We start from the raw sequence: 27,593 nt of genomic DNA, 5'->3' as shown, positions 1-27,593 counted from the left end.
GTTTGTTTATTCGGTCCCACCGAGATTGGAAAACTGTGTGTAATGGTTGGATTTTGTGTGGAGGCTATATATACCCCTCCACCTCCTCTTCATTCGAGGAGAGAGCCATCAGAACACACACACAATTCCAACTCATATGTTCTGAGAGAGAACCACCTACTCATGTGTTGAGACCAAGATATTCCATTCCTACCATATGAATCTTGATCTCTAGCCTTCCCCAAGTTGCTTTCCACTCAAATCTTCTTTCCACAAAATCCAAATCCTATGAGAGAGAGTTGAGTGTTGGGGAGACTATCATTTGAAGCACAAGAGCAAGGAGTTCATTACCTACACACCATTTGTCACTTCTTGGAGAGTGGTGTCTCCTAGATTGGCTAGGTGTCACTTGGGAGCCTCCGACAAGATTGTGGAGTTGAACCAAGGAGTTTGTAAGGGCAAGGAGATCGCCTACTTCGTGAAGATCTACCGCTAGTGAGGCAAGTCCTGTGTGGGCGATGGCCATGGTGGGATAGACAAGGTTGCTTCTTCGTGGACCCTTTGTGGGTGGTTGCTTCTTTGTGGACCCTTCATGGGTGGAGCCCTGTGTGGACTCGCGCAACCATTACCCTTTGTGGGTGGAGCCCTGTGTGGACTCGCGCAACCGTTACCCTTTGTGGGTTGAAGTCTCCATCAACGTGGATGTAGGATAGCACCACCTATCCGACCCACGGGAAAAACATCCGTGTCTCCAATTGCGTTTGAATTCTCCAAACCCTTCCCTTTACATTCTTGCAAGTTCCATGCTTTACTTTCCGCTGCCAATATACTCTTTGCATGCTTGCTGGAATCGTGTGATGATTGCTTGACTTGTCCTACAATAGCTAAAATCTGCCAAGAACTAAAATTGGGAAAAGGTTAAGTTTTTATTTGGTCAAGTAGTCTAATCACCCCCCCCTCTAGACATACTTTCGATCCTACACCGGTCCACGCGGCATCATTACAGTAAATGGAAATATTGAGCGCTCCTTGCGCGCGGAAGACCGGGCGGCTGCCTTGGCAGCCGCACACTAAACGGCCTCACCAACTAAAGCATCTGACAGGTCGTTAAGACCACGGACACGGTTGGACGAGTCCGGTACAGCTATGTGTAATTGATACAGGTTTGATGGTTATACTTGTCGGTGTCAAAACCGGCGGATCTCGGGTAGGGGGTCCCGAACTGTGCGTTTAGGCGGATGGTAACAGGAGACAAGGGACACAATGTTTTTACCCAGGTTCGAGCCCTCTCGATGAAGGTAAAACCCTACTCCTGCTTGATTAATATTGATGATATGGGTAGTACAAGAGTAGATCTACCACGAGATCAAAGAGGCTAAACCCTAGAAGCTAGCCTATGGTATGATTGTCCTTCGTCCTATGGACTAAAACCCTCTGGTTTATATAGACACCGGAGAGGGCTAGGGTTACACAGAGTCGGTTACAATGGGAGGAGATCTACATATCTGTATTGCCAAGATTGCCTTCCACGGGAAAGTCCCATCCGGACACGGGACGAAGTCTTCAATCTTGTATCTTCATAGTCCAAGAGTCCGGCCAAAGGTTATAGTCCGGCTATCTGGACACCCCCTAATCCAGGACTCCCTCAGTAGCCCCTGAACCAGGCTTCAATGACGACGAGTCCGGCGTGCAAATTGTCTTCGGCATTGCAAGGCGGGTTCCTCCTCCGAATACTTCATAGAAGATTTTGAACACAAGGATAGTGTTCGACTCTGCAAAATAAGTTCCACATACTGCCATAGAGAGAATAATATTTACACAAGTCTAATCTACTGACGTATTCCGTAGCGTGTCATCCCGCCACAGCCAAGCCTTTATTTGAACTGTTTTTACTGTCCCACCTCAGCGCGTTTTGCGAGGCGGTTTCCTTGGCACGTCTTGTCGAAGCAGAGATCATGTCCCCTTTATTTACGGGATTCTCATCAATACGGACATGGGTAACCCAATCGTGCCCGTTGGTGTGTCTCCTCGATCAAAGGCGAGTCCCAAATGGTCACGGGGAGGGCTCTTGGTATTCAACCTCTTATAAAGAGACCAAGGCCTTACTCCTTTCTTTTGATCTCAATCGAATTCGCCCTTCGCCTCGAGTTCCAACACCCAAGGCCCCAGATTTCAGGCGCTTCGGACCTTCGACGATGTCCGGCTCCGACCTTTGAGGCCGATGGACGCCTTCCTCCGTCATGGAGGAAGACGAGCTAAAGCTGAGAGAGGCCAGGTTTTTGACCGGCGAAATCTCGCATAGGCTGCCTGCTCACGGGCAGGTTATTCCTACTCCCAAGCCTGGTGAGAGCGTGGTGTTCGTGTCTCACTTCCTCCAAGGGCTAGGCTTCGCGACGGATCCCTTCGTGAGGGGGCTCATGTTTTATTATGGGCTGGAATTTCACAACTTAGCCCCGGAGTCCATCCTCCACATCTCATCGTTCATTGTCGTGTGCGAAGCCTTCCTCCGTATTACTCCTCACTTCGGACTGTGGCTTAAGACCTTTAAAGTAGAGCCGAAGATGATTGAGGGACAACACGCGGAGTGCGGAGGCGCTGTTATAAGCAAGAATGCTGACGCTCCATGGCCCGAGGGCTCTTTTCAAGAGGAGTTCAGCTTATGGCAACAAGAGTGGTTTTATATCACAGCTCCCAGGAGCACCACGTGGGTGGCGCTGCCTGCTTTCCGCTCGGGTCCCCCGCCACGACTGGCGTCATGGGTCAATAAGGGGCTGGACTGGGGGTCGGCAAAGGACGTGCCCCTGTTGCAGGGCCGCATCCGAGATCTCCTAGAAAGATACATCGGTCTGGTCGTGGTGATGCAGGTTATGTTAATTCGCCGAGTTCTGCCCTGCAAACGTCGCCCCCTCCACCTGTGGGAGTTCAACCCGAAGGGACCATGAGTTCTCCAACATTTTCTTGGCATGACGCCCGTGGAAATGTACAAATTGTTCTTCGGACCACAAGTAGTGTGTCCGGATTCTACGGAGGACACAGTTCTGAGCTGCAATCGTCCGGATACTCAAGTAAGTAGCCTTGTGCCCAGACACACCATCTGTTCATTTATCACAACATCACCCTTAAAAGAGTTGTCTTTGAAACAGGAGTGGGTAGCGAAGGCGAAGTTAATCAGGTGTCCGGCCCCCCTTCCCGAGACCTCGTCGGATCCCGTGTTAACCAGGATGCTGGAGATCGTGCCTTCGGAAGAAAGCGAAGGGGGGGACAAAGAAGTTGCTGCCTCCCAGAAGGAGGCTGTCTGGAAAGGAGGAATCGAAAATTCCTCTACTCAGGGGAGGAAGAGGACTGCCTCTGAAGACCCGGAGTCCATGGTCTCAAAGCGGGGGAAGAAATCTTCGCCAGAGGGTCCTGTGCTGGGGGATGCCTCGGCCGTACTATGCCCTCAAGGGGATCAGCCCTCCACCGAGCCGTAAGTAGAGAGGGGGGGTTTAAAATGAGAGAAATCCTTGTTTTATTTCTGAGGAAAATAACCGAAATTTTACCTTGTAGTTCGGATCTCAGCCCTTCTCAGCAGAGCTCATCTTCGGGGGATCTTCTTCCGGAGATGATGGAGAGCGGAACGCCTCCCCCTGCCGTACCGCCTTACGAGGCAGGCGATCCTGAGGTATCGTCGCTGAGGGTTTCTCCGAATTCGGCAGGGCTGGAAGGCAGTCATATGGCCCCCCAAGGCCATCCGTGTCCGGTCTTTGAAAAAGGCCATCGAACGAGTCCGGCACCGCCTAGTGCTCGGTCGGATGAACTGAAGGATCTGTTAGGGCGAGCGTCTATCTCAGAGGAACACCGTACGTTGATGGGTACGGTAATTGAAAGGATTTCGTCCGCTGAAAGCGGGTTGCACAAGGCCATCAGGAGTTTACTGACAGGCTTTGAGGTACGCGAGGTGATGTACCTTTTGACAGTTCCGCATATAAGATGCGCCCTATGTAGATAGTAGCCACTGAGGCTCTGTGTGTTGTCGAAGACGACAGCACGCAGAGGATCATAGTCCCAGGTGTAATTTTGCCGCCTTCCTATGTAGGTGGCGAAGTGTTCGGTGGCCAGCCGGACTGATGAATTTGCCGAGCTAACGCGGCAACTTGACGTGGCAGATGCCGACATCGCGCTTGTCAACAAGCGGCTTGACGAGGCACAGGGTATGTAATTTCTCCGGAGACACCTGGTAAGAGGAGCTTGATGCCAGTATCTTACAGCGTGTGCGCTTGATGCAGATGGGGCCGCTGCCATGGAGAACCTTCGGGCGGAACTTGCCCGAGCCAAGGAGCAAGCCAGGAGAAGTGATGCGGCTGCCGTAAAGGCAATTGAAGAGCTGAAAGCCGAACAGGCTGCTCACTGTCGAAGCAAGAAGGAAATGGCCGAAATGGCTATGAAGTTAAAGAACGCTGCTGACCGCTGCAAGCTTCTTGAAAAAGAAGATCGGGCGGAGCGGACAGACCTGGAGAAGGCCACTACAGCGGCCAAGGATGCTCGTTCTGCGATGAGAGCGATGAAGGAGGAGCTGCGTCAGGCCGGAGATATCGCGGCTGGAAATCCCTTTATGCTGCGGATGAAGTTCGGAGATCCTAAATACGCTCCGTTGGACCGGATGTGGAGTTCGGCAGACGCATATCTGGATTTAGCTGCGAGTGCCATTGATGCGGCCGAACATTTCCGAGATCAGAAAGATAGCGAAGTGGAGAAGCTCTTCTGGTCACAATTCAACAATCCGGAGCGTTCGCTTCCATTGACCGATCGTTTGGCCGAATGGGCGGAACTGAATAGGTTGTCCGGACTCACCATGAAGGATGTCGTTAATCATCTGTGGCCGGAAAGGCCAAAGCCGAACAGTTATTTTAGCTTGGTGCAACAGTTCTTTGGTGTCGTGCCGCATATCAATGCGATGAAGAGGTCAGCATGCATAGAGGGTGTGTGGATGGCCCTTGCCCGTGTCAAGACATACTGGGCGAAGATGGAGGCCGCCGCTGCTGCATCCCAAGATTCATACGGAGGCCGAATACGTGCTGAGCACTATTTTCAGGAAGTTCTGCAAGGCGCTCGTTTAATAGAGACGCAGTGCTCGAAGGATATTATGTTCGAATAACGTGTATTATTGTAAAACAATATTTTGATGAATTGTAGAAGCTTTTTATACTTGTACCTGCAAGTATTATAATGCCTCATGTGCGGCCGTTGAGGTATATGTGTATATAATCTGAAAGATGGCAGTCGTTGGCTTCAGCCCCCACGCATATAGTGCGGGGGTGTTCGCAGAAGGCGCATTCTCACACTTGATCCAACGTCTTGGTCCATGAAGGAGGTGATAGCGCAGCGAACTAGGCAATCGGACTATAATGCTTTATCACTTTCACTTAGCCATAGGAGTTTGACAGGGGGGCTACTATATAGCCCCTGGTGGCGCCGCGCTCGCCCGAACTTGGGGTGCGTGTGTGCCTGGCCAGGAAACGACCCTTCGTTAATGCGGAGGAATCCTAAAGACTCCGATAGGTCATCGAGTGGTTGACCAGTCTCACGCTATATCATGACAGTCAGTTTTCGGCTTTCTCTACTGAGGTACTCGCCTGGCTGAACCGGGGCACAATCGCAGTAGTTCTCCTGGTGCCGCCTTAGCCGATAGAGCGGAACGTAAGGCAGCAAAACACAGGAGCCGGGCAAACCCAAATTTTGACCAAAGACATGATTCAGAGCTGATGCATATAAGGCCAAACTCGCGACGTCGAACACTCCCTAAGGTATTCGGTCTTTATAAATACGGGCTGAGCAGTGCCCATGATAATAAGCCCCTGGTGTCCAGGTACGTGCGAAATTCTGACGTGGCCACATGCCAAGACGCCAGCCTCCTCCTTGGTTATACTGTGAATCCGGGGGATGTGCATCAACAAGAGACAGTGAAAAAGGTTTACGCAGGGTCTTAATCTAAAGAGAATCCTTGGGACGGGTCCCTGCTGCGCCTGTGTCTCCGTTGCGCCGTGTCTTGGACGGGTGTAGCACGGTGTTCATCTGTAAAAGAGAGGAACTTAGTTGAAAGAAGAATAGCCATGCGAAATATATGTTAAACTAAGTAAACAAAGTATAATTCAAGATGGGGAAATTTGAGCCTTATTGTCGCTTATTTTACATATGCGGAGCCCCTTGTATAGGGGTGTACGGCTACAAAAACCTTTATCAATTATAAGTTTGCTCCGGACTCGCCTAGCCGTGTCCGTGGTCATAATGACCTGTTAGATGCTTTTTTGGTGAAGCTGTTTTAATGTGTGGCTGTCAAGGCAGCCGTATAGTCTTCTGCGCGCGAGGAACATTCAATATTTCCCTTTAGTGAGATGATGCCTCGTGGGCCGGGCATCTTAAGCGTGAGAGATGCATAATGCGGTATTACGTTAAAGCGGGCGAAAGCTTCGCGTCCCAGTAGTGCTTGATAGCCACTTGAAAATGGGGCGATGTGGAAGGTTAGCTTTCCGCGGCGGAAGTTATCGGGGGAACCGAACATTACTTCTAGCAGGAGAGAACCCGTGCAATGGGCATCCGGGCCTGGCGTTACTCCTTTAAAGGAAGTGTTGCTATGGCGAATTTTTGTTGGGTCCATCCCCATTTTGCGGACTGTGTCCTGATATAGCAAGTTTAGACCACTGCCGCCGTCCATCAGGACTTGTGTAAAGTGGAATCCGTCGATTATCGGATCTAATACCAAGGCGGTCCAACCTGCGTTTCGGATACTTCCGGAGTGATCCTGATGGTCGAAGGTGATCGGTTTTAACAACCAGTGGCGAGACTCCTTTGTGATAGGCCGCATGGCGTGTATCTCTATAGGCGCCACTTTGTTTTTCCCTTTTATCACGTGAAGTAAGTTTACTGTTTTGACTTCTTGTGGGAAATTCTTTTGTTTCCTGGTGCTCTGCTTGTGGGGTTCGTCATCGTCCTCACTTGGTGTATCGAGCCCCTTGTGTTCGGCGTTGAGTTTGCCGGATTGCTTGAAGACCCAACATTCTCTGTGGGTATGGTTTGCAGGCTTCCCGGGAGTGCTGTGGATTTGACATATTTTGTCCAAGATTTTGTTTAGGCTAGATAGCCCGTCCCTATTATCCTTAAGGGGCAGCTTTTTCTGACCCTGCCGAGAGCTTTTGAATCCGGTGTTGACTGCCGTGCTCTTCGGGCTGTTTCCCTTATTTCGGCGCTGGTCCTTGCTGCGACGCGGTTTCCCGTTTCCGTCCCTGACTTTGGATGTACTTGGGTCGCTTGTGCTGCATCTTGCCAACCGGCTGTCCTCTCCCGCGCAAAAGCGGGTCATGAGGCTTGTTAATGCGGCCATTCTTCTTGGCTTTTCTTGGCCGAGGTGTCTGGCGAGCCATTCGTCTCAAACGCTATGTTTGAAAGCTTCTAAGGCTTCAGCGTCTGGACAGTCGACTATCTGGTTCTTTTTAGTAAGAAATCTGTTCCAGAGTTTCCGGGCTGACTCTTCAGGCTGTTGAGTTATATGACTTAAATCGTCTGCATCCGGAGGCCGGACATAGGTCCCTTGAAAATTTGCCCGAAAAGCATCCTCGAGCTCTTCCCAACTTCCAATGGTGTTTTCGGGAAGGCCTTTAAGCCAATGACGGGCTGGCCCTTTGAGCTTGAGGGGTAAGTATTTTATGGCGTGGAGGTCGTCTCCTCTGGCCATATGGATATGGAGGATATAGTGCTCAATCCAGACTCCAGGGTCTGTCGTTCTGTCGTACGCCTCTATGTTTACGGGCTTGAATCCCGCTGGAAATTCATGGTCCAGCACCTCATCGGTGAAACATAGGGGGTGTGCGGCACCCCTGTATTTGGGTGTGCCGTAGTGTTCGGATGTTTGTTGTGTTGCATTGCTTACTAAAGCTTGCTTTCTTGGCCCGTAGATAGATCTGGCTGGGCCATCTTTTTGATGCGAATCCTTGAGTGGGTCGCGTGCTGGCTTGTGTGCGGCGCCTCTTGCCGCTCTATATTGGCCATGGGGTCGTTTATCCGACCGGGTGGCTTCCTTATTTGTTGATTGCGGAGGTTCTAAAGCCTCCTCATCAAATTCAGGCAGGAGCTTTCGCTTCGGGTAGCTTTTTGTGTGGCGACTGTCGCCGTATTTGTCTGCGGTGTTGAGTACTTTGCTCCACCTGATTCTGAGTGCATCTTCCGCAGTTTTGAGCTTCCGCTTCTGCTTTTTCAGGCTACGCGCAGTGGCGACGAGCCTTTTGTGGAGGTTCTTCTGCTCCAGGAACTTGTCCAGCGTGAGGTCGTCCGGACTATTATCTTCGCCGGGGACGGGTTGTGCGGTTTGTTTATCCAAGTTGCCTTGTTCGGACGGTTGCTCGATGCCATGTTCATTGTTCGCCGGCTCACCCTGCTCTGTGGATGGGTCTGTATGACCGCTGTCTCTGTCGCGGCGGGGCTTGGAGCGGCGCTTATGCCGCCGCTTTGACTGCTTTTCGGAGGAACGACCCTTCGTTGCATCCTCCCGTTCGTCCTCGTCATTTCTTTTGGGTGTGTCCACCATGTATACATCGTAGGATGGGGTGGATGTCCAGTGCCCTGTGGGCGCTGGTTCCTGTTTGCCTCCTACATCATCGTCCATCCCGTCGATGTCTTCGGAGTCGAAGTCAAGCATGTCAGTTTAATCGTCGACAGTGGCTACGAAGTGGGTGGTGGGTGGGCGTCGAATTTCTTCGTTGTCCGCATCCCAATCCTGTTGGCCATAATCCGGCCAGGGCTCTCCTGACAAAGAGAGAGACCATAGTGAATTCAGAATGTCGCCGAAGGGCGAGTGCTGAAAGATATCTGTGGCGGTGAATTCCATAATCGGCGCCCAATCGGATTCGATTGGCAAGGGCACGGAGGGTTCGGAGTCCAGAGTAGGGTCCGGCACCTTGGAGTCACGGGCTTCGTAGAGGATAAAGCTGGTGTTTGGCTTGATCGCCGTTGAGACTGCAGCCCCCGAGGCGGTGTCTAGCCACCCGCCCTCGATCGGCGCAGTTGGCTCCGAGCTAAGGGTCGGAGCTGTTGCGGGTGCGACCTCCAGGGCACTGTTCGGTGGTAGAGATAAGTCATGCCCATCGTGACAGTGCGGCGCGCTTGGTTGTGGCTCGGATCCGTCGAAGATCAAGTCTTCACGGATGTCAGCCGTGTAGTTCAAACTTCCAAATCTGACCTGACGGCCAGGGGTGTAGCTTTCAATCTGCTCCAGATGGCCAAGCGAATTAGCCCGCAGTGCAAAGCCGCCGAACACGAAGATCTGTCCGGGGAGAAAGGTCTCACCCTGGACCGCATCATTGTTGATGATCGGAGGAGCCATCGGGCCTAAAGGTGACGACACAGAGGAACTCTCAATGAAAGCACCAATGTCGGTGTCAAAACCGACGGATCTCGGGTAGGGGTTCCCGAACTGTGTGTCTAGGCGGATGGTAACAGGAGACAAGGGACACAATATTTTTACCCAGGTTCGGGCCCTCTCGATGGAGGTAAAACCCTACTCCTGCTTGATTAATATTGATGATATGGGTAGTACAAGAATAGATCTACCACGAGATCAAAGAGGCTAAACCCTAGAAGCTAGCCTATGGTATGATTGTCCTTCGTCCTATGGACTAAAACCCTCCGGTTTATATAGACACTAGAGAGGGCTAGGGTTACACAGAGTCGGTTACAACGGGAGGAGATCTACATATCCGTATTGCCAAGATTGCCTTCCACGCCAAGGAAAGTCCCATCTGGACATGGGACGAAGTCTTCAATCTTGTATCTTCACAGTCCAAGAGTCCGGCAAAAGGTTATAGTCCGGCTATCCGGACACCCCCTAATCTGGGACTCCCTCAATACCCCTATTACAATACAAGGGGCTCAACACGCGCGCACAAGTGGCAATCAGGCTCAACTTTACTTATTTTGAACTATATATTGTTTATTTAGTATAACTTACCTTTTGCATGACAACTTGTCAATTAAGTTCCTCTCTTTTTCAGATGACCATCGTGCTACACCCGTCCAGAATACGGCACAACAGAGACACGAGCGCAGACGTGCAGCAGGGACCCGTTCCAAGGATTCTTTTTAGATTAAGACCCTGGGTAAACCTTTTTTACTGTCTCTTGTTGATACACATCCCTCGGATTCTCAGTATAATTGAGAAGGATGCTGACGTCTTGGCATGTGACCACGTCAGAATAATGCACATACCTGGACACCAGGGGCTTATTATAAATGGCACTGTTTAGGCCCGGTTTACACCATAAAGACCGAATGCCTTAGGGAGTGTTCGGCGTCGCGAGTTTGGCCTTATATGCATTAACTCCGAATCATGTCTTGGGTCAAATGTTGGGTTTGCCCGGCTCCTGTGTTTTGCCGCCTTACGTTCCGCTCTATCGGCTAAGGCGGCACCAGGAGAACTACTGCGATTGTGCCCTGGTTCATCCGGACGAGCACCTCAGTAGAGAAAGCTGAAAATTGACTGTCATGATATAGCGTGAGACTGGTCAACCACTCGATGACCTATCAGAATCTTCAGGATTCCTCCGCCTTAACGAAGGGCCGTTTCCCGACCAGGCATGTACGCACCTCGAATTCGGATGAGTGCGGAGCCACCAGGGGCTATATAGTAGCCCCACTGTCAAACTCCTCTGGCTAAGTGAAAGTGTTAAAGCATTATAGTCCGGTTGCCTAGTTCGCTGCGCTATCACCTCCTTAATGGATCAAGACGTTGGGTCAAGTGTGAACACGCGTCTTCTGTGAACACCCTCGCATTATATGCGTGGGGGCTGAAGCCAACGACTGCAATCTTTTAGGTTATATACATATATCACTGTTCAAGATATCTTCCGATATTCTGATAAATGGCCGATTTATCGCTTACCGTGGTCTGACCGATAAGATAAATCGGGCGATAAATCAGCCGATATGCCAATAAAATGGCCGATTTACCCCTTATCATAGGTCGACCGATATATTCCCGATAAGCGATATCCCCAACATTGACATATATACATAAACAGCCGCACATGAGGCATCATAATTCTTTCAGGCAAAAGTATAAATACAGCCTTGATAAACTTAATAAAACATTGTTTTTACAATGGGTATACATGTCACTCAAACATAATATTCTTCGAGCACTGGGCCTCTATCGAACGAGCGCCTTCAAGAACTTCCTCAAAATAGTGCACGGCAGCCACTCGGCCTATGGCCGAACCCTGCGCCGCAACAGTGGTGGCATCCATCTCCGCCCAGTATGTTTTGACACGGGCAAGGGCCATCTGCGAGCCTTCTATGCACGCCGACCTCTTCATCACATTAATGCGCGGCACCGCACCAAGGAACTACTGCACCAAACTAAAATAGTTGTTCGGCTTTGGCCTTTCCGGCCACAGATGATCCACAACAGACCTCATTGCGAGTCCGGACAATCTATTCAGCTCGGCCCATTCGGCAAGCCGATCAGTCAATGGAAGCGGACGCTCTGGAACGATAAATTGTGACCAGAATAGCTTGTCCACTTCACGGTCTGTTTGATCTCGGAAGTATTCGGTCGCATCGATAGCACTCGCCGCCAAGTCCAGATATGCGTCCGCCGAACTCCACAGCCGGTCCAGAGGGGCATACTGAGGATCTCCAAACTTCCTCCGCATCATAAAGGGTTTTCTAGCCGCGATATCCCCGACTTGACATAGCTCCTCCTTTTTCGCTCTCATCGCAGAGCGGGTATCTTTGGTCGCCATCGTGGCCTTTTCCAGGTCCGTCGCCTTCGCCCGGTTTTCTTCTTCAAGAACCTGGCAACGGTCGGCAGTATATTTTAACTTTACAACCATCTTGGACATTTTCTCTTTGTTCTCGCAATGCGCAGCCTGTTCGGCCCTTAACTCTTTGGCCGCTTACAAAGCAGCCGCATTGCTACTCCTTGCTTGCTCCTTGGCTCGGGCAAGTTCCGCCCGAAGGGTCTCCACGGTGGCCGCTCCATCTGCAGTCACAACATATTAAAGATACTGGCATCATGCTGCTCTTATTATGTGACGATCACCAGAAAGGCCACTCACCATGTGCCTCGTCAAGCCGCTCGTTGACAAGCACGATGTCGGCATCTGCCGCATCCAACTGCCACTTTAGTTCGGCATACCCATCAGTCCGGCTAGCCACCGGAGCCTCCACCACCTTCACATAAAGGCAGTCTGGTTATTACCTGGGACTATGATCCTCTGTTTGTCGCCATTTTCGACGACAACCAGAGTCTCAGGGGCTACTATCTACACAGGGCACATCTAAAAATGTGCGGTACTTTCAAAAATATACATCATTTCATGTACCTCAAAACCCGTCAGTAGACTCATAAAGGTTTCATGCAGCCCGCTTTTGGTGGACGAAATCCTTTCAATCACTGTACCCATCAATGTTTGGTGCTCTTCTGAGATAACCGCCTTCTCCAGCAGATCCCTCCGTACACCCGACCGCGCACCAGACGATGCCAGACTCTTTTGGTTGCTCTCTTCGAGAGCCAGATACCGAGGACTTCAGGTGGCCATAGGATTACCTTTTGGCCTTGCCAGATCAGGAGAAGCCCTCCGCGACGACACCTCAGGGTCGCCCGCTTCGTAAGGCGGTGTGGCAGGGGGAGGCGTTTCGCTCTCCATCATCTCCGGAAGAAGATCCCCCGAAGACGAGCTCAGCTGAGAAGGGCTAAGATCCGAACTGCAAGATAAATACTTCGGTTATTTTCCTCAGAAGTAAGGTAGGATATCTTCACTACTAAATACCTTTTGATTACTTACAGCTCGTTAGAGGGCTGATCCCCATGCGGACATTGTGCGGCAAGTACACCCTCCGAGGCAGGACCCTCTGGCGGAGATTTCTTCTCCCGTTTGGAAACCTTGATTTCCGGATCTTCGGAGGTAGTCCTCTTCCTTCCCTGGGGTGAGAGAATGTCAGATTCTTCCCCTGGGTTATCCTCCCTCACGGAGGTGCTCATTCCCTCGGTTGGAATAGGTAGCGGTGGAGGCCTGCTTTCGCCATCTTTATTCCCCCCTTCATCTTCCTTTGAGGGCACCAGGCAAGGTGCTGGCTCGAGCATCTTTTTTAGCACCGGATTGTCCAAGCCTTCAGGAAGGGGGGCCGAACACCGGATCATCTTTGCCTTTGTTATCCAGTCCTGGTCAAAGAGTGATTCTTCAGAATGATGTCATGATAAATAAAAGGACAGTGTATTCGGGCATGGGATTACTTACTTGGGCCGCGGTGCGGTTGCTGCTCAGGCCCACGTCCTCGGTAGTGTCCGGACACTCTATTTGGGGTCCGAAGAACGATTTGTACATCTCCTCGTGCGTCAGGCCGAGGAAATTCTGAATAGTGTGTGGTCCTTCCAAGTTGAATTCCCACATGCGGAGGGGCCGACGTTTGCAAGGCTGGACTCGACGAACCAGCATGACTTGCATTACCATAACCAGACTAAAATCTCCATCGAAGAGATCTCGGTTGCGGCTCTGCAGTATGGGCACGTCCTTGGCTGGACCCCAGCTCAGCCCCCTGCTGATCCATGACATCAGTTGTGGTGGAGGGCCCGAGCGAAAGGTGGGGGCGGCTACCCACTTGGCACTTTGGGGAGTTGTGACGTAAAACCACTCCCGTTGCCACAATCCGGACACCTCTGGAAAGGAGCCCTTCGGCCATGGAGCGCCAGCAATTTTGCTTATTAGAGCACCTCCGCACGCTGCGTACTACCCCTCGTCCATCTTCGGCTTCACATCAAAGGTCTTGAGCCACAGAACGAAGTGAGGGGTAATGCGGAGGAAGGCCTCACAAACGATAATAAATGACGAGATGTGAAGGAGGAAATCCGGGGCTAGGTCGTGAAAATCCAGCCCGTAATAGAACATAAGACCCCTAACAAAGGGATCCAGAGCGAGGCCTAGTCCTCGGAGGAAGTGGGAGACGAACACAACGCTCTCGTTGGGCTCGGGAGTAGGGATGACCTGCCCTCGGGCGGGCAGCCTATGCAAAATTTCGGCGGTCAGGTATCTAGCCTCCCTCAACTTCTTGACATCCTCCTCCGTCACGGAGGAAGGCATCCACCGGCCTTGAAGGCTGGATCTGGACATGATTGAAGGTCCGAAGCACCTGACCTGGGCTTTGGGTGTTAGAACTCAAGGCGGGGGAGGGATTCGATTGAGCACGGGAGGAAAAAAAGTAAAAGCCTTGTCCCTTTATAAAGAGGGTGAATATCAAGCGTCCTCCTCATGGCTGTTTGGGACTTGCCTAAAATCTAGGAGTCCTAGGCACGGTTGGGTTACCCACGTCCGTATTAATGAGAATCCCATAATAAGGGCAACACAATCTCTGCTTTGACAAGACATGTCAAGAAACCGCCTCGCGTTATGTGCGGGGCTGGTTAAGGGAAAACGGTTCGAATAATTACCGGGCCATGGCATGATGTCATGCTGCCAAAACGTGTCAGCAGATTGGATCTGTGGAAATATTATTCTCTCTATGGTGGTATGTGGAACTTGTTTTGCAGGGTTAGACACTATCCTTATATTCAAACTCTTCTGTGGTGTATTCGGAGGAGGAACCCGCCTTGCAATGTTGAAGACAACACTGCGCGCCAGACTCATCGTCATTGAAGCCTGGTTCAGGGGCTACTGAGGGAGTCCTGGATTAGGGGGTCTCCGGACAGCCGGACTATATCCTTTGGCCGGACTGTTGGACTATGAAGATACGAGATTGAAGACTTCGTCCCGTATCCGGATGGGACTCTACTTGGCGTGGAAGACAAGCTAGGCAATACGGATATGTATATCTCCTCCTTTGTAACCGACCTTGTGTAACCCTAGCCCCTCCGGTGTCTATATAAACCGGAGGGTTTTAGTCCGTAGGACAACATACAATCATACCATAGGCTAGCTTCTAGGGTTTAGCCTCTCCGATCTCGTGGTAGATCAAGTCTTGTACTACTCATATTATCAAGAATAATCAAGCGGATGTAGGGTTTTACCTCCATCAAGAGGGCCCAAACCTGGGTAAAACATTGTGTCCCCTGTCTCCTGTTACCATCCGCCTTAGACGCACAGTTCGGGATCTCCTACATGAGATCCGCTGGTTTTGACACCGACAAAGTGCATCGCCCATCTTTTTTCATCAGTTTAGGGGTGTTTGTTTTCAGGGACTTTTTTGCGTAGGGACTAGAAAAAGTCCCTCTTAGAGACTTTTTTACCAAACGGGAGGGACTTTTTAGGGACTAAACTAGGCATTTGGGACTAAATGAAGAAGACTCTCAAGGAGAGTCTTTTTGGGACTTTTCCAACAATGCCCCTCCATGCACCCATTGGCCTGCCACCCCATGCTGTTGTTTGATTGTTATTTTTCCATATACTAGGGGCAACATGGTCATTTAATAACCTCTAGGAAGGGACTAGGGACTTTTTAGTTTCTGAAAACAAACAGAGAGGGACTTTTTAGGGACTAGGGACTTTTTAGTTGGGACTAGAAAAAGTCCTAGGACTAGAGAACCAAACACCACCTTAGACTTTTGAGTGAACTCACTATTGCATGCAATTCCACATTATATAGGAACGAAGAGGTCTTTAGCTCAAGCAAAAGACGCAACAACTGCAATTGAAAATATAAAGAAATCTCCGAGTAAGTGCATTGCTCACCTTTCTCATTTCGGATTTTTGGGTGAACTGGCTTGTGCACCCAATTCTATATTGCTAAGTCAATTAAGCAAGTCTTGTTTCTAAGTCAACAGTCACAATCATTGATTATTTTATCCAATAAAAACTGGTAGTTGCACATTCTAAAAATTTTTAACTTCAATTTTCAAATGTCAACTAGATAGTTTGACGTTTCTACATCTAAAGTTAAACAATGTATCTTGTGTGCAACTCTATATCACATAATGTGTAATTATGGTCAACATAGAGAAGTACTTAATCTATAACAACATATGATCCTACATACGACTTTTATATACCGCTGACCTAACTGCACCAGATGCAAGAACATAAAAGAAAAATAGTCTATGAGGGGGGAAATATCAAAAGAAAACAATATGCAAGAAATTCCAACAATTTGAAAACAAATTGTCAGAGTTGATTCCGGCAGATCCCTTCATAGGGTATCCCGGTCATGTGAGTAGACCAGACGATAAAAAGAACGCGTCAAGCACGCATAGAGGATCAGATTTGCACACGAGACGAACGATTTATCCCAGGTTCAGGCAATATGCCTACATCTTGCATGTTTGATCTTTATTGATATTGGAGTTGTCTCGTATGAGAGGTCGGATCTCTAGGATCCCGTGGGTTATGAGGTGTCGACTGGAGAAAGCCCTACCCTTTTTTATATATGTTGACAGAGGTAGGGTTACAAGAATCTAAGTCAGATTACATGGCTTGAAGCACAAATAAGGTATACGTATTGCATTACAAGTAACGAGACATCTTTACGCACGAGGCCTACATGTCGGATAGCAGGCCAGGGCGGGAAGCGGCATGGGCCCATGGCCGGCCTACTCGGGCCGACTTTCGGTGGCTCACGGTACCCCCTGGTTCATAACATCGTCATAACTCATATCGGACTTCCTTAGAATTAGCTTTTTGTACGCCCACGAGAGCAAACTATATACTCTAGAAAGCACTATCATGGTATCTTTAGACTATACAGTGTAGATCTCCCTGAGAAAATATTTACTAATCCTAAAGTGACGCAAACACATAGCAATATATGAACTATAATTCGTTTAAGGGGCATAATTATCATCTTTTCAGTTTTCCTAAAGTCCAAGAGGGTCCAGTTAACAAATGGATATTAAAGATTGTTAAGTATAATGTTTATTAGGAAAGATGAGATAGACTAGGATTTGTTTTGGCTTGTCTTGTGCCTCAAATAGATGATTGTACTCCTATATATATGCCCACGAGGCTCAAGCAATACAACGAACAATTCCATCAAATCCCTCTCTCCCTTCTAACATGGTATCAGAGCCGCCGTCGGGGGCAGCGTCGCCCGTACCTAGGGTTTGTCCGCCGGCCGTGTTGGCCGGCTGCTCTAGAGAGTCTTTTTTCCCGATCCTTTGACCCGGGGTTTCTCTCTCGCCGGTCGCTTTGATCGGCGTCTCCTTTTGGTTTTCCGGTCTATGTGATCCGGTTTGTGTCGCCCACCGCCGCCGTCGACCCCGTGCGCCTCTACTCCAACACCGGCGGTGATCAGCCGGCTTCTTCACCGACCCGGCGGCCTCGCACGTCGTCCGCGCATGCCCGTCAGTCACCCCGACCCGACGGCCTCGCGTCATGCAGCGGCCCTTCACCGCCGCCGTTCGCGCAATGGCCCGTCCGTCGATCTACGCCGGCCGTCACCGCCCTGCTCCGACCGGGTCTCCTGCATCACCCCAACCCGGCGGCCTCGCGCCATGCGGCGGCCAATCATAGCCGGCCTGCCGCCCGCCGCCGTCGGCTTCATCTCGGACTCCGCCGCCACCGCGCCTACACCGAGCGGCGTCCACGACCTTGCACGCGATCGGCTTGATCACCCACTCGCCGCCGCGATCCGCCTCATCTCCGCCGCGCGACCGACCTGGCCCGTCGGTTACGCGCGCCTCCGCAGGTCCCGTGAAGATCGCCCCCCGAATTCAGTGTGCCTCTCCACCGATCGAGCATCGGGCTGCCGCTGCGTCGCCCCGTCGGGCTGCAGCACCGCCGCCCCGTGGTTCTCCTCGCGGCTGCATCGACTCATGTGTCGCCGTTGCGTCGCCCCTTCGGGTCGTAGTGCCGCGATACACGGTCCCCGCCGCTGCCCCGAGGCCGTCCCCGCGGCTGCGCCGACTCGCGCACCGCCGTTACGTCGCCCCTTCGGGCCGCAACGTCGCGGCGCGCGGTCCCCGCCACCGCCCCAAGGTCTTCCCGCCGTCGCCCCGACCCGCCTGCCGCCGCTGCGTCGCCCCTTCGGGCCGTAGCTCCACGGCCCGCGGTCAGCTCTGCCATCACCGCGCGTCGACCTCCCGTGGTATGCATCGCGCCGTCTTCCTTGGCGCGGGAACACCACCGTCCGCGCCGGTCTTCGTCATGCTGTCAGGGTTCTTCGCCTACTTCGAGCACCGCCGCCGCACTTCTAACCTAGCCGTCGCCGCCGCCGTTCTTCTTTGGCCGCCGCCGCGGCTACGTCTATAGCTGTCACCGCCGCCCGTCCACCCCGTTCATCTTCGTCCAGCACCAGCCCGTCGCCAGCATCGCCGTCATCTACCCCGACCACTTCGTCTACTCCGACCACCGTTGGTGACATCGGCACCACGCCGATGGACGCCGCAATCGTCGTCGAGTTCTTCTCTACTGGCCCCTCTGACTTCTCCGACATGGCATACAGCTCGTGCAGGTCCCTCGTCTACGCATGCCCGGTGCACCCCGACTCGACATCGACCACGGCATTCTTCGCACGGCTACCTCAACCACGGCTCCACCACCCATGCTCTCGGCTACATCGACAAACGGCACAAAGGGCTACCGCCTTGCTTGAGCAACCTCGTCGGTTGCCACTCCAGTCACGACTCCGCGATGCGTCGGCCGTTACGACTGTGGGAGGGTGTCCGTCGGCTTGCCTTCGGATTCTTCTCCAGTCTCATCGTCTGCGTCGCTACCATTGTGACTGCGGGGGATGTTGAGTATAATGTTTATTAGGAAAGACGAGGTAGAGTATGATTTGTTCTGGCTTGTCTTCTACTCCAAGTAGATGATTGTACTCATATATATATATATATATATATATATATATATATATATATATATATATATATATATATATGCCCACCAGGCTCAAGCAATACAACGAATAATTCCATCAAATCCCTCTCTCCCTTCTAACAAAGATGAACATCTCACAATAAAATAATTAATGTAACCATCCTTGAAAAATACTATTCATATAAGATACACGATTGCGTCGAGCTCTATCGTATCATCGAAGAGTCACGAAGGCTTCCACACCTTTAGTAATCAATTCATCAGCGGGGGCATGATAACTCTACGTGGTAGTTTATCTCTTCTATTCAGCCGAGGAAGTCGCGGGAGACTCTTATTGTTTTTCTGAAGCATAAACATGCTTAATTTAGTGTACTACGACTACGACACAATACTAAACATAAAACATGATGCAACTTTGGACTCATCAGCTCCGCATCAAATCCATTCCCAAGTTCACCTTGTGGGCATCTTCATGATTTGGTTTGTGTCTCTTTTTCTGCGGGTGGTTTGTGTCTAACATTTGTACCACACACGATGCACAATTTTGCGTGCATTTGTACCACACACATCGCTATTCTGAGTATGCATGTGTTGCAATAACATGAAAGACACGTGTTTGCAAAAAAGAACGAAAAAATAGATAGATATCTGCAAACAAATAAGAAACATTTAACAAGCAATGGAACGAATTCAACAACAAATCATCTAGACATCTCAAGAATCAGCTAGCTATTTACACACATGATACAGAATTCTATACTCTAGAAACCACTACTGAGATATTTGTTAGACCACATAAATAAATATCTACTCTACAAGATAATTAAGAATCCCGAAGCGAATGATAACACATCTCAATATATAAACTATAATTCCTCTAAAGCATAAACTAATCCACTTAGTCATATGATTATTCCCTTTTCACTTTTTCTCACATTTGAGAGGGTCTGGTTAGTGTAAGGTTGTTAAAGTGCATTGTCTCGGTATAAAAATAATAATCTACCTATCTCTGCAAAATGCAATTCAAATTGAGTGCAAGCATGCTTACAATGATAGGCGCTAAAGTGTGTAACAAATAACAACTTACCTTAATTTTCAGCAACATTGTTGCATGGTTAATCTTGATTTTTAATAGAAAGATATGTTAATCTGGATTTGTGTTGTGCTAAAAAAATAGAAAAGATGTACTACTTGGGATCATGCGTGGATAAAAAGAAATAAATGTGATTAATTTTGCTAAGTGTAAAAAGCAAATAGGCTGGCTACAACTCCATACACACAAAATAAGTTATAAATAAGTAAAAAATGTGATTAATTTTGTTAACTGTAATGGAAACGTATGGTAGAACTGATTGTATGCTGACAAAATGAGTTACAATGAAATAAAAATGTGATAATTTTTGCTGAGTGTAATAAAAGATTGTATTGGTTACAATTATATGTACATTGGATGGTTATAAGGAGTTAAAAATGTGTTTACTTTTGCTAAGTGTAATAAAAATGCATTAATCTCCTCTAAAAAGAGCATTTAATGGAGCATAAATGTGGATAGATTGTGTTGATTTAGAGGAAGCTCGTGTCAGCATGATGGCATAGCTAAAGTATTGAGCAACTCAGCCGAGTCGAGGGCACTGACTTAATATGCATTCTTGTTTTTTGAATATTTGTCAAAAATCATGGATATTTAGATAGTAATTCCTTAGTAATAAAAAATACATATTAATTGGCTATGTGAGTTTGTATATTTCACAAGAACGAAGGGTTGGCGATGTCTTCTTATGTCATGAAGGATATTGTAACAAGGTACATAACTACATATGGGCCAAAAAAATTATCTACCACGGCACAGGCGGTGCGCTTCCAACGTCCCCTCTAGTACACATATTCCAGGTTAACGGAACGTCACACGCACCCTCCGTTCCACCTGACGGACTGTTGGATCCGTCACCTGCTTCTTCTTCGGTATGTTATACGTACATATGCATACCATCTGCCACCTGTAACATATTACCATGCAAAAAACGGATACGTCCAAAATATAAAGAGCATTTGGAATCCATATCCAAAGCGCCCCTTCCTGTTTTTTTCTCTTTCTGAGGGGTTCAAGTAGGTGTTCTTCAGGGTCTCTGGCTTGAACCCTTTGTACCATCTGCGGTAAAATGGTCCTGAAGCAAAAAAAAAACTTTGCAATGTCATTATATGTCTTGTTGTCTTTTTGCACCATAGACGGGCACTGAGTAGGGAGCGGGACAGGAGTGCAATCTCTCACTTGGCTCGGTTTTGGCAAGTCATTTAGGGCATTTTCAACGCTGACTCTCAAATCACCCACAATCGTTCAAATCACGCGGTCTGAACATATTTTGGCATCCAACGTGGTCATGTATCGCTCCGTTTAGCGGTCCAAACATCATTTTCCCCGCAAACCAAAACCAAACCGGGAAGGGGGGCTATGCGGGCGTTCAAACCGCTGCCATGCCCGCTTCCGACAAGCCTGGACCACTAAACACCCTCTCTCGCACGCCGCACGCTTTCCCGCCCCAAGCCAGGTGCCTGCTTTCATGCCGCTCTAGAGCGGATGTGACTTCTCACTAGCGTCGCCATTGAAGTGGCTCGTCGGCTGAGGGCACCAATGCCCATCCACCCGTATGCCGCCATTAAACAGGCTCGCCGGCTAAGAAACCAACTTGGATGCTCGCGCATTGACGCACCCGGACGCTTGCCCTCACCGTAATCCTCTATTTAAAGGTGTCCACACCAAGCTCAGAAACACACCACAACACATCCTCTCAACATCCTCCTCCGGTGCACCACATTTGTCATGACTGTGGGCAGGGAACACATTGTGGGACAACCTCTCGACGTAGCAGAATCACAAGGTGGCCGCCTGGCGGAGCCGACGTGCCATGCGGATCGACATTGGCATGTCAGCCAACTCCCCGTGGTCTCCGGCGACGATCCTACGATGGAGACGGGCTCCGACGATGACTTAGCATCGGAGCCCGCGCCGGTGCATGCCGGCTTGACTATGGAGCAAGCGCAGGCGCACTTCATCGCCGCCATGGCAGAGGAGCAGCCTGCGTCAGCGCCTATGTTGTCGTTCCGACAGGCGCAGGAGGAGCAGCGGTACAATTGAAAGTGCAACTAATCCCCGGGTGATTTTGGTAATTAATAACGACATATATGTCATTGATCTAATGCACATTGACAATAGATTTCAGAGAAGATCCATGATTGGCATGGCAAGGACTAGTGGATGTGGACCCCCCCCCCCCCCCCCAAATACTAAGGACAAAGATTGGCAACGCTTCAAGACTCTACATTTTCTGGTTAAGTGACCCAAGATCACATTGAGTCCACAGGAAAAGCCAATACTATTAAAAGGGGATAAGATTTTGATCATGACTTAATTGCTCAAAGTGCTTAGTGATATTGCTCCAAAACTCTCAAATACTTCTCCACTCCATCCTATCCAAAACCCTAAAGTTGATCTTGGTCCCACTGAAAAGCTCTCATCCCGACCCATCGAGATTACCATATACACTGTCACATGCCAAACCCTAACTCTTCGGTACAACCGAAATGGATCTCGGTCTCACCGAGATGGCCTGGCCAAGTCTCTGTAATGAAGTTGCTTCATTTCAGAATTACCGAGATGAAACGATCAGAATTCTCGAAACGAGGTCTTTCCCTAGCCATTGCACTTTGGTCTCACCGAGATGGTATGATCGGTCTCACCGAAAAGCCTAACGGTCAAGTCTTTTACACTCGTCGGTCTCACCGAGATTTCATGTCGGCGTCACCGAGTTGGGTCAAAGGCTTGTAACGGTTGGATTTTTGGTGCTGCTTATTTATACCCCTCCACCACCGCCAACTCTCTAAGAGAGCCATCAGAACGAAACACAACTTCCACTACTCATTTTTTAGAAGAGAGCCACCTACTCATGTGTTGAGATCAAGATATTCCAATCCAACCATTTGAACCTTGATTTCTAGTCTTCCCCAAGTTGCTTTCCATTCAATCACCTCTCCTACCAAAGCCAAATCTGTGAGAGAGTATTTGAGTGTTGTGTAGACTATCATTTGAAGCACAAGAGCAAGGAGTTCATCATCAACAACACCATGTGGAGTTAAACCAAGGAGTTTGTAAGGGCAAGGAGATCGCCTACTTCATGAAGATTTACCCGAGTGAGGCTAGTATATCGTGGACGTAAGCCATGATGGAATAGGTAAGGTTGCTTCTTCGTGGACCCTTCGTGGGTGGAGCCCTCCGTGGACTCGCACAACCGTTATTCTTCGTGGGTTGAATCTCCATCAGTGTGGATGTACGATAGCACCACCTATCGGAACCACGTCAAAAATCACCATGCCTTCATTGCATTTGAAATCTCCAATCTCTCCTGTTGGTGCAATATTTGCCCTCTTGTGTTTTGGAGATTGTTGACAGAGATAGGTATGGACTGATTTGTTTGCTAGTGCATACAGAGATAAATAGTCCATGCAGAACCGAAGAGAATGTTGTCTCCGGTGTCAAGTTCGAGGAACTTCACCAAAGAATATCTGCGTTGCAGAGAAGAATGAGCTACATCTATTGAAGATATGTAAGCGAGAAGATTGATGTGAAGGAGTTAGCCCCTCGAAAAATTATTGCTGACGTGAAGGGATTGTTTCAGAGATTCTATTGAAGGAATATGACTGCAACGAATGGAAGTCGAAGACAAAGTGAAGACGTAGTATTCATTTCGTTATTCTTCTTTCGTATATTTGAGTCATATGACCTCCGTACTATTAAGAGGGGTATAGGTTCTCGAATCTTAGATCCACTGTGACGCTTAGCCCAAAACCTATGAAAGATGCGACAGAAATCTCTTTATGCTTCGAATGATTACCTGGCAGCAGTTGACGTTGTTCTTCGTGCTGCGGGAGGTATCTTTCAAACTGAGGAGTTAGATTTACTTGCTCCGCAAGTAATATTACCGTTGTGCTTAAATTCCAACTGTTGGACTCGTTTTGTTCGGCCATTGGCTACTCCACATGTCCAATTTGGTCATTTCCCTTCAGGGAAGGCTGGGACTATAAATAGCCGCCCCGCTCCAACGTTGTTCGTTGGCTGCTCCGCTTAAGATTTCTGAGAAGATTGACTCAGCATCTGAAAGTGCAACTAATCCCTGTGGTGGGTTTGATAATTCATAACAACATATAGCTCATTGAACTAATATCCATTCAAGTTAAATATTTCAGGAAGTTCAATGATTGGCATGGCATGGACTAGAGATGTGGACCCCTCAAAATGCTAAGGACAAAGATTGGTAAAAGCTCAAGACTCTTCATTTTCATTTTAGTGATCCAAGATCACATTGAGTCCATAGGAAAGCCAATACTATTAAAAGGAGATGGGGTGTTGCTTAATGGTCTACTTGCTCAAAGTCTTAGTGATATTGCTCCAAAACCCTCACCCACTTTCGGATTTCCACACATATCCAAAACCCAAAGTCAAACTCGGCCCACCGATTTGATCTATCCGGCGCCACCGAGTTCAGTTGACATAGCCAGTGCCAGAAACCCTAGACAATTCGGTCTCACCGATACGGATCTCAGTCTCACTGAGATGTCATTGCAAACTCTCTGTTTTCCTTCATAACATTTCGGTCACACCAAAATGAGCAATCGGTCCCGCCGAGTTTGCATGACAAACTCTCTGTTTCCCTTCGTAACATTTCAGTCTCACCGAAATGAGCGATCGGTCCCACCGAGTTTGCCTGACCAACCCTCTATTTCCTCTTTGCTAAATTGGTCTCACCGAGTTCATGCAATCGGTCTAACCAAGATGAGGTTTTTCCCTAGCCCTAGCACATCGGTCCCTCCGAGTTGATCATGTCGGTCCCACCGAGATTCCTAACGTTCACATTTTGAACTGAATCGGTCTCACCGAGTTCTTCTATTCGGTATGACCAAGTTGGGTCAATTGTGTCTAACGGTTGGATTGTGTGGAGGCTATATATACCCCTTCACCCCCATCTCCATTTGTGAGAGAGCCATCAGAATATGCCTACACTTCCATTACCCATTTTCTGAGAGAGAACCGCATACTCATGTGTTGATACAAAGACATTCCAATCCAACCACAAGAATCTTGATCTCTAGCCTTCCCCAAGTTGCTTTCCACTCAAATCATCTTTCCACCATAGCCAAATCTGTGTGAGAGAGTTGAGTGTTGGGGAGACTATCACTTGAAGCACAAGAGCAAAGAGTTCATCATCATCACACCATTGAAGTCTACTACGAAACTTTATTCGTGTAGACACGTGTTGGGCCTCCCCTCGTCGCATCATCATCGTGAGAATAACACATCTAGCATGGAAAATATTGGCCACCCCTCACCGCCTCACGAGCGGTACGAGCACACAAAAGAGAAATTTATTTTGAAAATTTGAGATGGCACATACAAATTTTCTTAGAACGGCAAAAGAATACTGCATATAGGTAGGTATGGTGGACTCATGTGGCAAAACTGGTTTAAAGGATTTTGGATGCACAAGTAGTGATCATACTTAGTGCAAAATGAAGGCTAGCAAAAGATTGAGAAGCGACCAACCAATAAACGAATAATCTGATAAGCCAGCATGGAGCATAATTAACACCGAATAATGTACCACAAGTAGGATGTAATTTCATTGCACAACTATTGACTTTCGTGCTTGCATAGGGAATCACAAACCTTAACACCAATATTCTTACTAAAGCATAATTACTCATCAACATGACTCACATGTCACATCATCATATCTCAAAACTATTACGAGGAATCAAGTTTATTTTGTCCAATGATCTTCAAGAAAGTTTTTATTATATCCTTCTTGAATATCTATCACTTTGGAACTAATTTTCATGTATTGCTTTTGATAAGCTCAAACAAATATAAGTGAAGATCATGAGCATAATATTTATTTCTCTCAAATTAATTTAAGTGAAGCAAGAGAGAATTTCTTCAAAAATACTAAAGCACACCGTGCTCAAAAAGATATAAGTTAAGCACTAGAGAAAATGACGAGCTACTAAAAAAGATATAAGTGAAGATCAACCGAGTAGTTAAGTAAATAGGTAGCTATTTGAGGACTCTCTCTTATTCAAAAACTTTCGGATCTAAGCATTTTATTAAAACAGCAAGCAAAACAAAATAAAATGACATTCCAATAATAGCACACATGATGTGAAGAAGCAAAAACTTAAGCTCAACCGATAGTAATCGATAATTGTTGAAGAAGAAAGGTGGGATGCCTACCGGGGCATCCCCAAGCTTAGATGCTTAAGACTTCTTGAAATATTATCTTGGGATGCCTTGGGAATCCCCAATCTTGAGCTTTTGTGTCTCCTTAATTCTTCTCATATCACGATTTTCCTAAATCTCAAAAGCTTCATCCACACAAAACTCAACAAGAACTCGTGAGATAAGTTAGTATAAACCAATGCAAAAACCTTATCATTCTCTACTGTAGCAAATAATTAAAATTATTATTCAACATTGAATACTAAATGCCTCTGCATATTTAATACTATTATCCTCAAATAGGATCATTAAACAAGCAAACATATGCAAACATAACAGCAATCTGCCAAAACAGCACAGTCTGTAAAGAATGCAAGAGTATCAATACTTATTAAACTCCAAAGATTATGAAAATTTAACACACTGTATAAAATTTATCATATCTTATTTTGCAAAAAGTTTCAACATTTTATCACATTCTTAATTTTCTAGGGAATTTTTGCAACAGCAGTAAGTTTTCTGTTTTCAAACAGCAACATGTAGGCTTGCAAAATAAGCATAGTAGAGGCTATCATTGCCATTTTTATTGAAATAAAAGATGCAAAACATTATTCTAAATAATAGCAATAAAATACTACCAGAACAAAATGATGCTCCAAGAAAAACACATATCATGTGACGAATGAAAACATAGCTCCAAGTAAGGTTACCGATAATGTTGGAGACGAAAGAGGGGATGCCTTCCGAGGCATCCCCAAGCTTAGTTGCTTGTATATTGCTTGAATATTACCTTGGGGTGCCTTGGGCATTCCCAAGATTAGGGTATTGTCACTCCTTATTCTCCTCATATCGACATCTCACCCAAAACTTGAAAACTTCAATCACACAAAACTTAACAGAACTTTGCGAGATAGGTTAGTATGATAAAGAGCAAACCATTTCACTTTTGGTACCGTCAAAGACAAGATTCATAATTGTTCTCACACAATTCCTACTGTAGCATATCATTTTCCACAATTTATATTGAGCAATATAAGCCATGGAAACTAGAAAACAAGCAAACTATGCATTGAAAACGGAATCTGTCAAAAATAGAGCTGTCTGCAGTAATCTGTACTCAAACCATACTTCCGCTACTCCAAAACTTCTGAAAAAATAGGAAAGCCTGGTAAATTTGTCTATTAATCTTCTGCAAAAATAATCAGTATTTTATCACGCTTCTGTTAAAAATGAGAATTGGTTCCCTGAGCGCAAAAGTTTCTGTTTTTCAGCAAGATCAAATCAACTATCACCATAGATCATCCCAAAAGCTTTACTTGGCACTTTATTGAAACAAAATCAATAAAACATGATTACTACAGTAGCCTAATCATGTGAACACGCAAAAACAGTAGGTAAAAGTGTTGGGTTGTCTCTCAACAAGCGCTTTTCTTTAATGCCTTTTAGCTAGGCATGATGAGTTCAATGATGCTCATATAAAAGATAAAGATTGAAACACAAAGAGAGCATCATGAAGCATATGACTACCATATTTAAGTCTAACCCACTTCCTATTCATAGGGGTTTTATGAGCAAACAACTTG

The sequence above is a fragment of the Triticum aestivum genome, chromosome 6A (genome assembly GCF_018294505.1).
Source record: "Triticum aestivum cultivar Chinese Spring chromosome 6A, IWGSC CS RefSeq v2.1, whole genome shotgun sequence".
Lineage (NCBI taxonomy): Eukaryota > Viridiplantae > Streptophyta > Magnoliopsida > Poales > Poaceae > Triticum > Triticum aestivum.
The sequence above is the reverse complement of the archived record's forward strand: the minus strand, read 5'-3'. Positions refer to the sequence as shown.